Source organism: Podarcis liolepis (assembly GCF_965112155.1).
Source record: "Podarcis liolepis genome assembly, chromosome: 15".
NCBI classification, from domain to species: Eukaryota; Metazoa; Chordata; class Lepidosauria; order Squamata; family Lacertidae; genus Podarcis; species Podarcis liolepis.
In genome coordinates this window covers 6829846-6844350 of record NC_139566.1, presented here as the reverse complement: position 1 = coordinate 6844350, position 14505 = coordinate 6829846, and the positions used below count along the sequence as shown (strand labels likewise).

The window sequence follows — 14505 nt, the reverse complement described above, 5'->3', positions numbered from 1 at the left end:
ATGTTTCTTTGTGCAACGTGTCATGTTTATTTTTAAAGCATATGAACAGAGAACATGCAACATCAAAATGGTCTTATTTCATAACTCCTCACAGAAGCTTCCTTTCATGGCTTAAATGCTCAGACAAGGCAATGCCTTATACTCTCTCAAACCATCCATCCCGTGTTTGACAATTTTGAGTCTGGCTGAAGAGCCAACAGCTCCTTGTGAACAAAGATGCTGTCATGTTGTACCAAATGAAGTCAGTGGAACACAGTTGGGATAATGTGTGGACCATCTTCTCCACGTATTTCATAGAGATTTGTTTTTGTACATTAAGTTCTGCTTTGATGGCCTTCTTGAGATGCCCACCTATCAGTTCAATCAGATTGGTCACGATTGCAATGCATATTCATTCCAATGAGTAGGATCTTTGAGAGGTGAGGTGACGTATACATTTCAGTAGGCAGCAGAATCCCAGACTGCCAATGATCCAACTCTATGGCTTTTGCTGGAATGTTAACTGGATGTCTTATTTTTTTATCTATCCCATCAGAACAGTAAGATCAAAAGGATCCATGGGGTGTAACATATATACAAAGCATATTGTGCTAAGTGAGAGAGAAACTAATTCTCACTACGTGGGAGGGTCATCAAACTCGATTGCTAGCTGGCTAGTAATCACCAACAGGGAATGCAACTGTTTACAATAATTGAGGTGTCCCTGATATGACAATAGGTTAGGAAATTGGTGTCTCATCTCCTCCAGGCTATAGAGCTAGAGTATAAAAGGCTCCTCCTTTGGGGAGTCTTTCACACTGATCCTCTTCTGAGACATTTCTCCCTTCAAGAACTGGTGAGTTCCAGGGGTTTTCATTGGGAGGTTGTCATAGAGAAGCACTCTGTGAACCTTGAGACTGGGGGGATCTCATTTGCTTGTGGTACTGTTGCGGTTTTCCTATGCAACTACCCCACGGTAGTGTAGAATGCATAGTTAAGGAATGCATGGTTAAGGAAGCAAGAAAGCCAAATGTGAACCAGTGGCTTCTGTGATTCCTTTACTCAAAAGAAATCCTAGTGGAGAAGAAGCTACAGTGAAGGTACAGTAAGATATTGATGAGATAAAAAACTCTCCTCAAATTCTCAAAGGGTTTCTTCCAGATGTTCCCTCCAAATGTTGTGGACCCAACTGCCATCTTCCTTGTGCATTGGCTATGGCGACTATGGCAGATTGGAATTGGAGTCCAGAACATCTGGAAGGATCTATGTCTATGGCTGTAGAATGAGGTGGGGACATAGGAAGGTGAAAAAATGCATCATTTCAGGTTGCAAGTATGAGATCATTTTTTTGATGGTGCTCATGGTGTGTGTGTGTAAAAGCCTGCCTGCACAATACCTACACCACAGGAAGAAAGAAGATCTATAGACTTTTTGCTTGATACACTAATGTTCTGTATGCAGGGAGATTTCCTGTAAAAATTAGTACCTCCATGTGAAGTGGTAAATCTCTTCTACCATTCCATCTTTCCAGCATGTGTAGCTCTACCAGATGGTTGAAACTGCATCAAAAAGTAAATACTAGAGATGCTCACACAAATAAACATATAGATGAACATCTACTGAGTTGCACCATTGGTCAATCTACAGTAGCACAATATTGTCTTCACCTTGTGATCCTCCTGATGTAGTTGGACTCCATTCTCATCAGTCACACCTAGTAGGACCATTAGTTGAGGATGATGGGAGTTGTGATGCAACAACATCTAGAAGGCATGACATTGGCTACCTCTCTTCTAGCCCTTGTATATTTGAGCTGCAGAACTGCCAGGGTACAATATACCGGGACTTCAAAAATCTTGCTTACAAAATATTGGAATAAGCAGATACTTAAAACGTTGATTTAATTCTAGTTCCAATCCTATGGTTTCAGATTACCCTCCAATCCGACAAAAATGGCCAGTGGTGGTGGATACAACCAGTGCTATGCCCAGTGTCCTGCATCTACAGTGACCATCCAGCCACCACCTTTCGTCCTGAACATCCCAGGGCCTGCACTCTACTGCCCAGACCAGCCTCTAGCCATTGAGCAGTACAACCCCTGTGCCCGAGGTGGATATGGAGGTGGCTATGGTGGTGCCAGCGCTCTGTATGCCAACGACTTCTCCAACTTCTACGCTCGGGCCCTGCCAAGCAGCAACTACAGCTACACCAGCTATCGGTATTAAAACTGTGGGAGAATGAGAACAAACCAGAAGACGTAATAGAGATCCAGAAATGTCATTGTTTACGAAACAATTGAGCTTCCGCTGTGTCTAATTGTTATTTGCAGTTAGAAAAGGGGGGCTAAGCTAGTCCTGCTGGGATACAACATTTGCTATCAGACTTCAATTTCACCTTGGGAGATTTTCATGGGGAAAGCTGTTTGTGTACAGGAATGCCGTTTGTTTTGCAAATGTGCCTTTGTGGAATGTGCTGTTTCTTGTCTTTGTTCATATTAAAATATTATTAATATTGCATCTTAACAACTTACTGGCTCGTTTCAATTCATACCTGGTAAAGTTGTTGTTGTAGTAGGTGTGAACAGCAGAAAAGGTTTTATGTTGCAATGACGCTCATCACAGCCACACCATACACTGAAAGCACCCTTATACCACTTTCCCAGTTCCACTCAGAGATGCCTTGAATTGAGAGTTGTGATCTTTCGCTTGCAAAGCAGGTGCTCTACTAACGAACTATGTCCTGCCTGTGAAACATGGAAAAGAAATAGATTTCTCTATACATAGGGACACAATGCTCTCCATGATGAATCCTTGATCATGAATTCTAGTTCATCAGTGTTCTTGAACTCCAAGTCCCACCAGTCAAAATCAGAATGGCCAATAGTCAGGGTTCAGAGGAGTTGTAGTATAGCAACATCAGGAGAGCAACTGGTTTTCCCCAACCTTGAATGAAGAGTTGAGTCTACATACTACAGATGTGGAACCTGAGCATCCCTCTAGATGTTGTTGGACTACAACTCCCATCAGCCCCAGCCAGCATGACCAATAGTCAGGAATGATGGGAGCTGTAGTTCAACAACGTATTTTCATTTCAGATCCCATCATCTTCAGCCAATACAGATCAATGGTGGGGATGAGAAGAGATGTATTACAGCAATATCTGTAGGTCCACTGGTTCCTTGACTTTGTTCTACTCCGACAGTTTGGGGTCTCCAGGATCTATCCCAGTCGTAACTGGGGATCCCCTGAATTGAACTCTGTGGCAATTTGTAATTCTCTACCACTGATCTATATCCTTCCCTTGAAACATGGGGCAGAGATGCATCTCTCCATGCATAGAGACATATTGCACACCACGAAGAATCCCAGACAGTGAGTTGTAATTCATCAATGTTCTTTGATTCCAAGTCCCTTTAACCAGCCAGCAAGGACAATGGTCAAGGATGAGGGGAGTTGTAGTCCTGCAATGCAGGGAGGGCTACTAGATCTGTGCCATGTTCTACTCTGACAATGAGAGGACCTCCAAGGTCTCAAGCACACGTCTTTCCCTGCATTTCCTTCTTGAAAGGTCCTTTGAAGCTGCAGCCTTCAACTGTGTAGACAGCGTCCTATGTTCTTATTTGAGAATGTCCACAGCTCAGTTGTGATGCGCTTGCTTAGCATGCTGAAGGTGGCCAAGTAGGTCTGAGAAAGGATCCTGTCTGAAGCCCTGGAGAGCCACTGGCAGTCAGTATAGATTCCGTGCCAAATGGACCTATGCTGTGACTCAGTACAAGGATTTAAGCTTGCTTCCCACATTCCTAAGGGTAGCTTCCCTTCTGTAGTGCCTTGTATCAAATGGTTGTGAGACGTTGGTTGGACAAACACTATAAAGAATCCTCAGAAGGTAACCTCTGCTTCATTCTTAACCACACTAAACATGGTCAGCCAAATGGCCATGATGACCACCAAGAAAGACCATAATACAATAACCATGACCAACCCCGCTTTGAGATGCTGCAAAACAGTTCCTACGTATCCCCAGACTTCTGACTAGCTAACCCCACGCTGTAAATTCTAGTAAAAGCATACCCTCCAAGTGTCCCAATTTTCCAGGGACAGTCCTGGAATTACAAAAGCTTCTGATTTGATCCCGGAATGTCCCTATTTCCCCCGCCGGTACCGCAGCCGCTGAGTTCAGGGAGGAGGATAAGCTGGTGCTTGTCTTGAGCGACGGTAGTAGTGGCCGTTGCAAGGGAGCACCCTGTGGCTTCTCTGTGGCCACCGCTGTTGACTTTCCTCCTTGGGCAGCTTGCAGCTGCTGCTGGAGAGCAAGTAAGGAGGAGGACAGGCTACCGCCACTGAGGCCCAGGCTTGCATGATGCAGCAGTTCTGAGGGGCAGGCAGAGGGCAGGGCCACCCTGGATAGGAAGAAAGGGAGAATGGAGCAAGGAATCTTTGTTTTTTATAATAATAATAATAATAATAATAATAATAATAATAATAATAATAATGCTTTGTGCACCCACATATGTCCATTTCTAAAAAAAAAAATTATTAGTGTGTATTTTTTCTTTTTTATAAATCTACCAAAGAATGATATGTAATCAGGATTAATGGGTTTTCCCAGGACTGTGGAGGGTTCCCATTGGTGTAGCGATGGTGGCACTTGCCCTTCTTCTGATAGGAAATGATGTGTGGTGCAGGGGACAGAAATGTGGGGGTCGAGGAGGGTCAGTTGCAGGGGGAAGTAATAACAATAACAATAACAATAATAATAATAAATTTATACCCTGCCCATCTGGCTGGGTTTCCTCAGCCACTCTGGGCAGCTTCCAACAAAATATTAAAATACAATAGTCTGTTAAACATTAAAATCTTCCCTAAACAGGGCTGCCTTCAGATGTCTCCGAAAAGTGTGGTAGTTGTTTTTCTCTTTGACATCTGATGGGAGGGCATTCCACAGGGTGAGGGCCACTACCAAGAAGGCCCTCTGCCTGGTTCCCTGTAACTTGGCTTCTTGCAGCGAGGGAACTGCCAGAAGGCCCTCAGTGCTGGACCTCAGTATCCAGGCAGAACGATGGGGGTGGAGACGCTCCTTCAGGTATACTGGACCGAGGCCTTCTAGGGCTTTAAAGATCAGCACCAAAACTTTGAATTGTACTCGGAAATGTATTGGGAACCAATGTAGATCTTCAAGACTGGTGTTATGTGGTCACCAGTCTAGCTGCTGCATTCTGGATTAGTTGTTGTTTCCGGGTCACCTTCAAAGGTAGCCCCACATGGAGTGCATTGCAGTGAGAAGTATCCCTCTTTTCACCTGAGGAATGTTAGAGGGTATGGCAAAAGGTGAGTTTTAGAGGAAAAACGGCCTTCAGAGGTGTGAGGTTGGACAGGACTTTTAAGGCTGCCATTGTCTCCAGTTCCTATTGACATGTCCCGCACAGAAGCTCCATGCTAAGGTTCCTCATGTTCTTGCTGCTATTGACTGAAGTACCCTGTTGAAGTGTCCTAACTGTTCATAGGGTCTTTCTGTTGGGATACTGCTGGGGAGATGGGGGCATCAGGCAGGCCCCCAGCTGGTTCCAGCCACCGGCCGGCAGCTGGATGATCACTGGTCTCCCTTGGAAACAGCATCAATCAGTGACATGAGCCTCAGATACATTTAGAGACCCGGGCACGATCTATCAGCAGAGTGTGTAAATCTTCTCACAGCAGAATAGGCAGACAGAGAAATGTGTAAGCATAATGTACAGCATTTTATTCAGCATAGTTCAGGAACAGAGGAAAACATGTCTGCTTCCCTTCGTCTCCAGCAAAACAGCAGTAACACAAAAGCTATATACAAACGGAAGTTCCCAGCAGATCTGTGCTGGAAGTAAACAGGCATGTGACACACAAGAGTCATGCCTGTACCCTTTTAAGGTGGAATGGAACTATAACCTAACACTTTCTTCATCCCTGCATATGGGCTGAAGAAAAAGCTCTAACCCCCCACCTCACACAAATATGACCTAACCCAATTGTCCTAATTCTTTCCTTTTCATGTTTAGGGCATCACCCATAAACTGAATCCATCTTCCTCCCTTTTGAAGATAATCTGGCACCCTTAATCCTTTCTAAAGTGATACTTAACTAACTTGCTTAGGAAAGCTGCCAATAATCATGGGAACTTGTTCTGCTACATTTTGGAAGGGTATGGTAAAGGGCTAATTTCTCCAAATATCACCCCCCAGCTTTCATTTCAATATGGATCTGAGTGTTTTGAGGGGTGAGGGGTAACAACAATGATCTAATGGACTGCAGTCTTTTGATCTATCTGAAGAAAAAGATTTCTGCATTCTTTTTAATCTTCTTCTGCCAAGGTTAAATATAAACAAGATCACAATATATTATGTGCACATTTTGTCTGAACTTTTTTTAAAAAAAAATAAAAGTCATTAATCACATAGAACCAAGCCAACACTATTCACAGTTTTGTGTCAACATTTTCAGCAGAGCTTACATCTCCATTTCCAAATATTTATCAACACTGCTTGAAAAATAACCACCATTTCCATTGCCCTCAGTTGCCCTCAATTTCCCTTTGTGACTGTCAAAAAGGGTATGATTCCAAAAGGGTATGATTGTGTTGAGTCCACCCAAAACTATTCACTGATATGCTAATAATTCCACCTGCACTGGAAAAGGAATTTGTTGTCTTTGATTTTTCGTCACTGCCCATGAAAATTAATGCTGTGTCAAAAAATCACTTCTCTTCCCACCTCCACTCATCCATTCTCCATATGTACCAATGTCTTGGGGGCAAATAAAATAAAATTATACAGTTGGCATAAAGTATGCACCAAGTTCAGAAAAGTTTGCCATAAGATCTACTTTAGAGCTACTGTTTGGATGTCCACCTGTAAATTAAATCAGATAGGCAGTTACATGGAATAGGGTCTTATTTGTGGGGGCACCTCACAAGAGAACCTATGGAGGTCCATCTCAGCTGTGATTAGAGGAGGCCCCTTGCTTGTTAATTTCAAACAGGCCTTGAAGACTCACTATGTTGTTGCAGTATTTGGGGGTTAATAAACAAACAGAAAGATCGAGCATCAGTGCAGTACAGTGGTTAAGAGTGTCTGACAAGGACCTATGAGACCCATGTTTAAATTGTCACTCAGCCATGAAACACTCCTTGAGCATTTCAGCCTCACCTACCTCCCAGGGTTGTTGTGGGGGTTAAATGAGGAGGCAGAGAACCATATATGCCACTTTAAGCACCTTGGAGAAAAAGGTGAGACATAAATGATATTATGGTTGTCTCCGAAAACATCCTCAGAGTAGGTGTAAAGGTAAAGGGACCCCTGACCATAAGGTCCAGTCGTGGCCGACTCTGGGGTTGTGGCGCTCATCTCGGTTTATTGGCTGAGGGAGCTGACATAGAGCTTCCGGGTCATGTGGCCAGCATGACGAAGCCGCTTCTGGCGAACCAGAGCAGCGCATGGAAACGCCGTCTACCTTCCCGCCGGAGCGGTACCTATTTATCTACTTGCACTTTGACGTGCTTTCGAACTGCTAGGTTGGCAGGAGCAGGGACCGAGCAACGGGAGCTCACCCCGTCGCGGGGATTCAAACCGCCGACCTTCCGATCGGCAAGCCCTAGGCTCTGTGGTTTAACTCACAGCTCCACCCTGAAATCAATAACCATGTCATGCCTAGCATAATTTGATTTGATTTATTTTCATTGGTCTCCTCTGCAAAGGACTGAGCAAGAGGCAATTCATTCATTCCACTATGCACCGGAATGTCATGCTGTCGCGATGACCCAACACCAAGTGTTTCATTGGTGTGTCAACTGGAAACATTGTTCATTGATTTATCCCTATAGAGACATAATATTTAAACAATCTATAGGGTGTAACGTATATAGCAGCCACACCACGTTGACCCAAGTAGAATCTGTCACTACCTGGGAGGGTCTTCTTTTCTCGCCTTACTCGCCGACTTGTAATCACCAACAGGGAGGGGTAACTATCTACAATCAGTTGAGGCATCTTCCATATGACAATGGATTAGGAAACTCTCTATGGGTGTGTCTCAGCTCCTTCAGGCTATGGAGCCAACAGTATATAAAGCTCATCCTTTAGGTGATCTATCAGATCAATCCTCTGCTTGTCCCTGTGCGAACTGGTGAGTACTAGGGGCTTTCTATGGGAGGGCATTGTAGAGGAGCACTATGAATCTTAAGAATGGAGGCATTTCATATGATTGGAGAGGGACTTCTTTGTTTTGCATCCATGCATGGTTAAAAATACAAAGAAGCTGAACGTTGAGCATGAGGTCTTTGTGATTCCTTTGTTTCTTAGTAAAGCGTTAGTGGAGATGCAGATAACATGATTGTAAGAGAGCGCTGAGCTGAAAAATGAAATCCTATTTCCCTTAGGTTTTCTTACCGATATTCCCTCCAGATGTTGCAGGCTCAACTGCCATATTCCCTCTCCATTAGCTATAGTGGCTAGGGCTAGTTGGAACTGGAGTCCAAAACATCTGGAAGGAACCATCTCTATGGCTGTGGAATGAGGTGGGCAAGTAGGAGTTTGAAAACATAGGACAATGAAGCAGCCTTTCATTGTTTCCATTTCATTCACAAGTCACTTTAGAGGGTTTTGAGCTATGGTTTCAGAATGAGGTAAGGACAACAAAGTCAAATGATGGACAGTACCATTTCAGGGTGCAAGTACGGAATTGTATTTTTTTCAGTGTTCCCCTATACAACACCCAATATGAAAAAGACCAGCACTACAGGGAGAAAGAAGCTCTACAAACATTACCCATGATGCACTAATAATATCTCCAGCTGAAGTGGTGACTCTAGTCTACTATCTCAGTTTTCTACCATGTGTTTTCTACCATATGACTATCTAGTTGTAGCTGGACTCCAGTTCCTATCCACCCCAGCCACCATGAGCAATAGTCAAAGATGGTGGGAGTTGTGTTTCAGCAACAGCTGGAGGACACCTCATTTTCTACTCCTATTCTAGCTCTTATAGTATGGGTGGGGAACTGTTGACTCACAGCTTGGATGCAATCAGCGAAGCCTCCTTATCTGGCCCACAGGAAACTGAAATCTGCAAAGGGCTTAATACATTGCTTTCATTCTAGATCCAATTCTGTTGTTTCAGATTACCCTCCAATCCTGCAAAAATGGCCAGTGGTGGTAGATACGACCAGTGCTATGCCCAGTGTCCTGCATCTACAGTGACCATCCAGCCACCACCTTTCGTCCTGACCATCCCAGGGCCTGCCATCTACTGCCCAGACCAGCCTCTAGCCATTGAGCAGTACAACCCCTGTGCCCGAGGTGGCTATGGTGGTGCCAGTGCTCTGTATGCTAGCGACTTCTCCAACTTCTCCTCTCGGGCCCTGCCAAGCAGCACCTACAGCTACAGCAGCTATCGGTATTAACACACTCGGGGAGAATGAGAACAAAGCAAGAATATGTTCCAGTGATCCAGAAATGTCATTGTTTACCAATTGGTTGATCTTCCACAGTAGCCATATATATATCTTAAGGCCTAAAATGAGGACACTCAACATGCCTATCTGATGTTGCACTTCTGTCTACTTCTATGTGTATGCTGACAAGTCAACAGTACTCAGGTCATTTTGCATGAAGTATGTAATATATTCACCTAATATTTGATCCTTATTTGCTATCTGGGATCTGCCATTTGCTAACAGCCTTTAATTTTGCTGTCAGAGGGTTCCATGTGGAAAACTGTTTGTCATCAGGAATGCACTTTGTTTCGCAAATGTGCCTTTGTAGAATGTGCTCCTTCTTGTCTTTGTTCATAATAAAATATTATTAATATTGCATGTCAACAACATCTCGGCTCCTTTCGATTCACAGCTAGCAAAACAACCATAGTGATGGGTGCAGGTGGAGGAAAGGCTTTTATAGTACACATTGGATTCTGGTCACAACCTCAGCACACATTGAAAGCACTGTCATACCACTTTGATAGCAATGACATCCCAGAAAGAATCTGGAAGCTGTGGCTTCTTATGTGTGCTGACCTCTCAGACCTACTACACTAGTGTCCAAAATTGTGGAAACCTTTTGGTGAAAGTGTATTTTTGAGGTTTGATGGCTTATAACATGACTTTTTTTTTTTTTAGGAATAATACCATAAAATTATCTTCTAATTTCTTCATAACTGTAGCCTTGTTCACTTAATAGTACTATTTTACATCCCTTTCTGGGTGGCCAGTCACCTCTTTGCACAATTTCTTTAATTTTATTACGCTTTACAAGCTCACTAAATGAAAGCAAAACAAAAAACCCAACCAGCTTGATAGCAATCACATCACACACTGACAAATGTCCTCCTTATTTATGTTGTAATAAATAATCCTTCATAAAAGTTATTGCATTATATTCTTCATTAAATTATCTCTCCATTGATATATAATTTTATGGTATTACTCAAAAAGAAAAAAGAAAAAGTGGTGTTATGAGCCATCATTGGCAAAACAAGATGACACCTGAATGGCTCTCTAAACACTTCTTTTTCTGGTTATTTGGCCATAACCTTTGACAGAATACAGATAATGCCAGAAGAGTTTGACGTCATTATTTAGTGAAGCGTTCAGTAACAGGGAGTTTTGTTCAAACTGCCTTTTTTTCATAGCTAGTAGGGCATTGTACTCTTTTTAAATTTTGAAAGAAGTTGGAGGTAGAAAATTTAGGCTGATGTTTCTATAAAGGCCAAGTAAGAGTCCCTTAAAGCTTTCTTCTCTGAGACTTTGGAATGCAGAAAATAAAATAAAAAACCAAAGAGGAAGCCATCAAATCTAGCACGTGAGGAGGCCACTTTAACTAAACTGTATAATTCAGTATATATATATTTTTAATTTTTAATAATTGTATTAATTCAGGCTTCCTCAAACTCGGCCCTCCAAATGTCTTGAGACTACAATTCCCATCATTCCTGACCACTGGTCCTGCTAGCTAGGGATCATGGGAGTTGTAGGCCAAAAACATCTGGAGGGCCGAGTTTGAGGAAGCCTGTATTAATTGGATAAAATTGGCATTGTTATAATAAGGCTGTTATTGGAATGATATCGGAAAATCAATGGAGCCCTAAACTAGTGCCCTCTAAATTGTCTGGACTACATCTCCTGTCAGTGACAGCCAATAGGTCTAACGCAGAGTGTTTATAGTAGCTTGATGCATTTATTTATTCCATCACATTTATATCCCACCTTTCTTTCATCCTGAAAACCAAAGTACAAGGCATATCCCAACCTATCAGGGATCACTTATTATGGGGATGTGCCTTTATGGGGATGTAAAACATAGACGTGGAGCCAATTTTCTTTCAGAGGGTGTTGGACTCCACTTCCCATCAGCCCCAGCTAGCATGCTCAATGGTCAGAGATGATAAGAGTTGCCATTCAGTAATATCTGGAGGGCCATTGGTTCCCCATCCCTGATTTGATATGAAGTGAGTTTCATGTATAGCTCACCTTTCCTTCAAGGAGCTTGAGGTGGCATGCACAGTTCTATCCCTCTTCATTTTATTTTCACAACAATCCAGTGAGGTTGGCTTGGTTGAGAGAGAATGGTTGCCCATCCCTGCACTGACCAGACCCAGACCTGCTTAGTTTCAGGAAGGTGATGACCTTGCGTCCCTTCACAGCATACCCTACACCCACATGAGACATGAAGGCACCGTCTTAGTGGGTCAACTTGAGATATTAGAGAAAAATGAATATATAGCACAGGAGGGTTGCCCTAGGGGAAATTTGGGGTTATCTAAGCCATATTTTTCGCCTCATCTACGACATAATGGATAGTGAAACTCATTTTTTTTAAACCCACTCAAAAGTCATAGCAGGTTATTGCATTGCATCAAAGCATGACAAAGAGTCCCATGGCCTACAGAAAGTTGTAAGTAGTCGCTTGATGTTGACACACCAAAATTTCAATGCCTTTCACAACTGTAGGTTGTCAAGGCAAAACTCAAAGCCAATTCCTGTCAGCAGGCTGTAACAACTGAAGAATCAAAAGTAGCTTGATAAGACCCTCAAACGTTATTTTGGTGTGTGTGGTGTCTCTGCAAATCTTACCCAATGAAAGGACTGTACACATTACCTGAAATAGAACTCTCACTCAGCCTGTAGCCACCTCTCAACTGCCCTGCCTTCTTCAGTACAACCAGTCAGGGGGTAACCAATCAGATTCCTCCTCCTGGGAACCAGTGTGGTGGAGTGGTTAAGAGCGATAGTCTCGTAATCTGGTGAATTAGGTTCGCGTCTCTGCTCCTCCACATGCAGCTGCTGGGTGACCTTGGGCTAGTCACACTTCTCTGAAGTCTCTCAGCCTTACTCACCTTACAGAGTGTTTGTTGTGGGGGAGGAAGGGAAAGGAGAATGTTAGCCACTTTGAGACTCCTTAGGGTAGTGATAAAGCAGGATATCAAATCCAAACTCTTCTTCTCCTTAGTCTTTGTGTTGCCCCTTGTCAAACTCAACGAAGAGGAGGAGGATGTGGACGAAACTATAATTCTTTTGCTCCAGCCACCCTCAGCTCTGGCTCCACCTACTGTCAACCTCCCTGCCTTTCATCCTACTGCTCGCGATGGTTACCAACCTCCACTGATGGTACTGTATCACCTCACCTCATGCACCTCTTAAACTCTTTCAGAATATCCCTGCACAGCTTGCAAGGAACAGATGGGGGGCAGACCCAATGCAGATCATTCTAGCCATCTGCAATTCTACGTAACTGGGGCAGCATGGCAGCAAATTCCATACAGTCCAATTCCACAGCGTTGCAGTGAAATCCTGGTAGGAGGAAACATCACAACAGAGTGAATGACACGCTTCCGCGCCATGCAAATCTTGGTCAAGATATTGGTCTGGGATGGAACCCTGTAATTGTCTCTCCTCATGTGGTGCTTTGTGGTGATTTCTTGCCACATTCTTCAGCAGTTGTAGCACATTATGCCAGAATGCTTCAACCTAAGCAAAAAGGATGGGGGAGAAATTCAATCCAGTTTGCATTTAAAGGGAAACTTACCTAATTTGCACAGACCCAAACCCAACAATTTTGCAATGAGGTTTCCATCCAAGTAATGTGTGCAAAAAAATCACATGAGTGTGTATATAAATACACATGTTTATTTTATATACCTTTCTTTTATTTTTATTTGATCAGTGCATTCCAAAACTATATAAAGGTAATAAATGAAAATGAAAAGTTTCCCCTTCCCTCTCTGAGATAAGAGATGATCTGAAGTCCGCGTAGATCTGAAGTCCGCATCAGAGATCCAAGTTTCAGGAATACATAGAATACAACACAAAAAATAGTCAAACAAACTATTAATGATGATGATGATTAAATAATAATAATAATTTTGTATACCACCCTTCATGTGAAGATCACAGGGTAGTTCACAACATAAAAATGCAAAATTATTTTGGTTTTTCCTTTCCATTTTGCTCTTGCTGTCTAATGCAATCCTTTTGTTCACACATATCTGTAATTTCTATTGTCTTTTCCCTTAATTAGTTATTTGGTGACTGTCATGTAAACACTGTCATATAGACAAACTATTTTTTAAACAACAATAAAACCCTAACAAGTTTATACACAATAAATTTATGAAATATGTCCATTTCAGGCACATGCTGTACACCTTTTTTATGAGGAGTTTCAAAAAATAATAATATCAAAACCACCCCATCCTTTTGTATTAAAAAATGGAGAGGGGGCACCAAATGTGCTTAAAATGCTTTTAACAGGACAGAGTGGGATGCAAGAAGGTCAGAGAGGAACAGATGAATGACTGAGGACCAGCAAGAATGGGATGGGATGGAATTAGCTGCTCAGCCCATCCCTAATTAGCTTCCTTACTTCCTGGTGCTTCCTTGCTATAATTGTGAAACAGCTCTGGCATGCAAACATGTTCTTCTAGGGCAGCCTCTGCCAACGTGGCACTTTCATTGATGGCTGGAGTTTGTCGTTCAAAACATCTGGAAAGCACCAGGCTGCAAAAGAAGCCAAACTTCCTGAGAATCACTGAACATTATGTGCTTTTGTGGATATTTGAAAAACAAGAATTTTTAAGGACATACCGTGAGATAATTACAATGATTAGCAATGATCTGGAACATTATGTATACTCAAATAATGGGCTGTATCCAACTACATTATACTCACAATAGGCCCACTGAAATGAATGGACCTAAGTTAGTCATAGCTATTAATGACAATGGGTCTACTCTGAGTGCAACTAGCACTGATCCAACCCCTACAGTGCTATCACTGCTCCAGATGCCCTTCCTGTGCATTCTGGTTGTTTATGAACAATGCAATGCAAGATTTAAACATCTAGGATCACGTTTCATTTTCATGAACTACATTGTTGTTGTTTAGTCATTTAGTCGTGTCCGACTCTTCGTGACCCCATGGACCAGAGCATGCCAAGCACTCCTGTCTTCCACTGCCTCCCACAATTTGGTCAAACTCATGCTGGTAGCTTCAAGAACACTGTCC

General features: G+C 42.7%; 2 long non-coding RNA genes across 2 annotated transcripts; both read left to right on the top strand.

Annotated features, from left to right (window-relative positions):
• Positions 1-574: 574 nt before the first annotated feature.
• Positions 575-2504, top strand: LOC310694341. The gene is made up of 2 exons (XR_014519601.1): positions 575-835; positions 1910-2504. It is a non-coding gene; the product is annotated as an uncharacterized lncRNA (long non-coding RNA).
• A 5386-nt stretch (positions 2505-7890) lies between these two features.
• LOC310694350 lies at positions 7891-9827 on the top strand. Its single transcript, XR_014519610.1, has 2 exons — positions 7891-8132; positions 9125-9827. It is a non-coding gene; the product is annotated as an uncharacterized lncRNA (long non-coding RNA).
• Positions 9828-14505: the final 4678 nt, after the last annotated feature.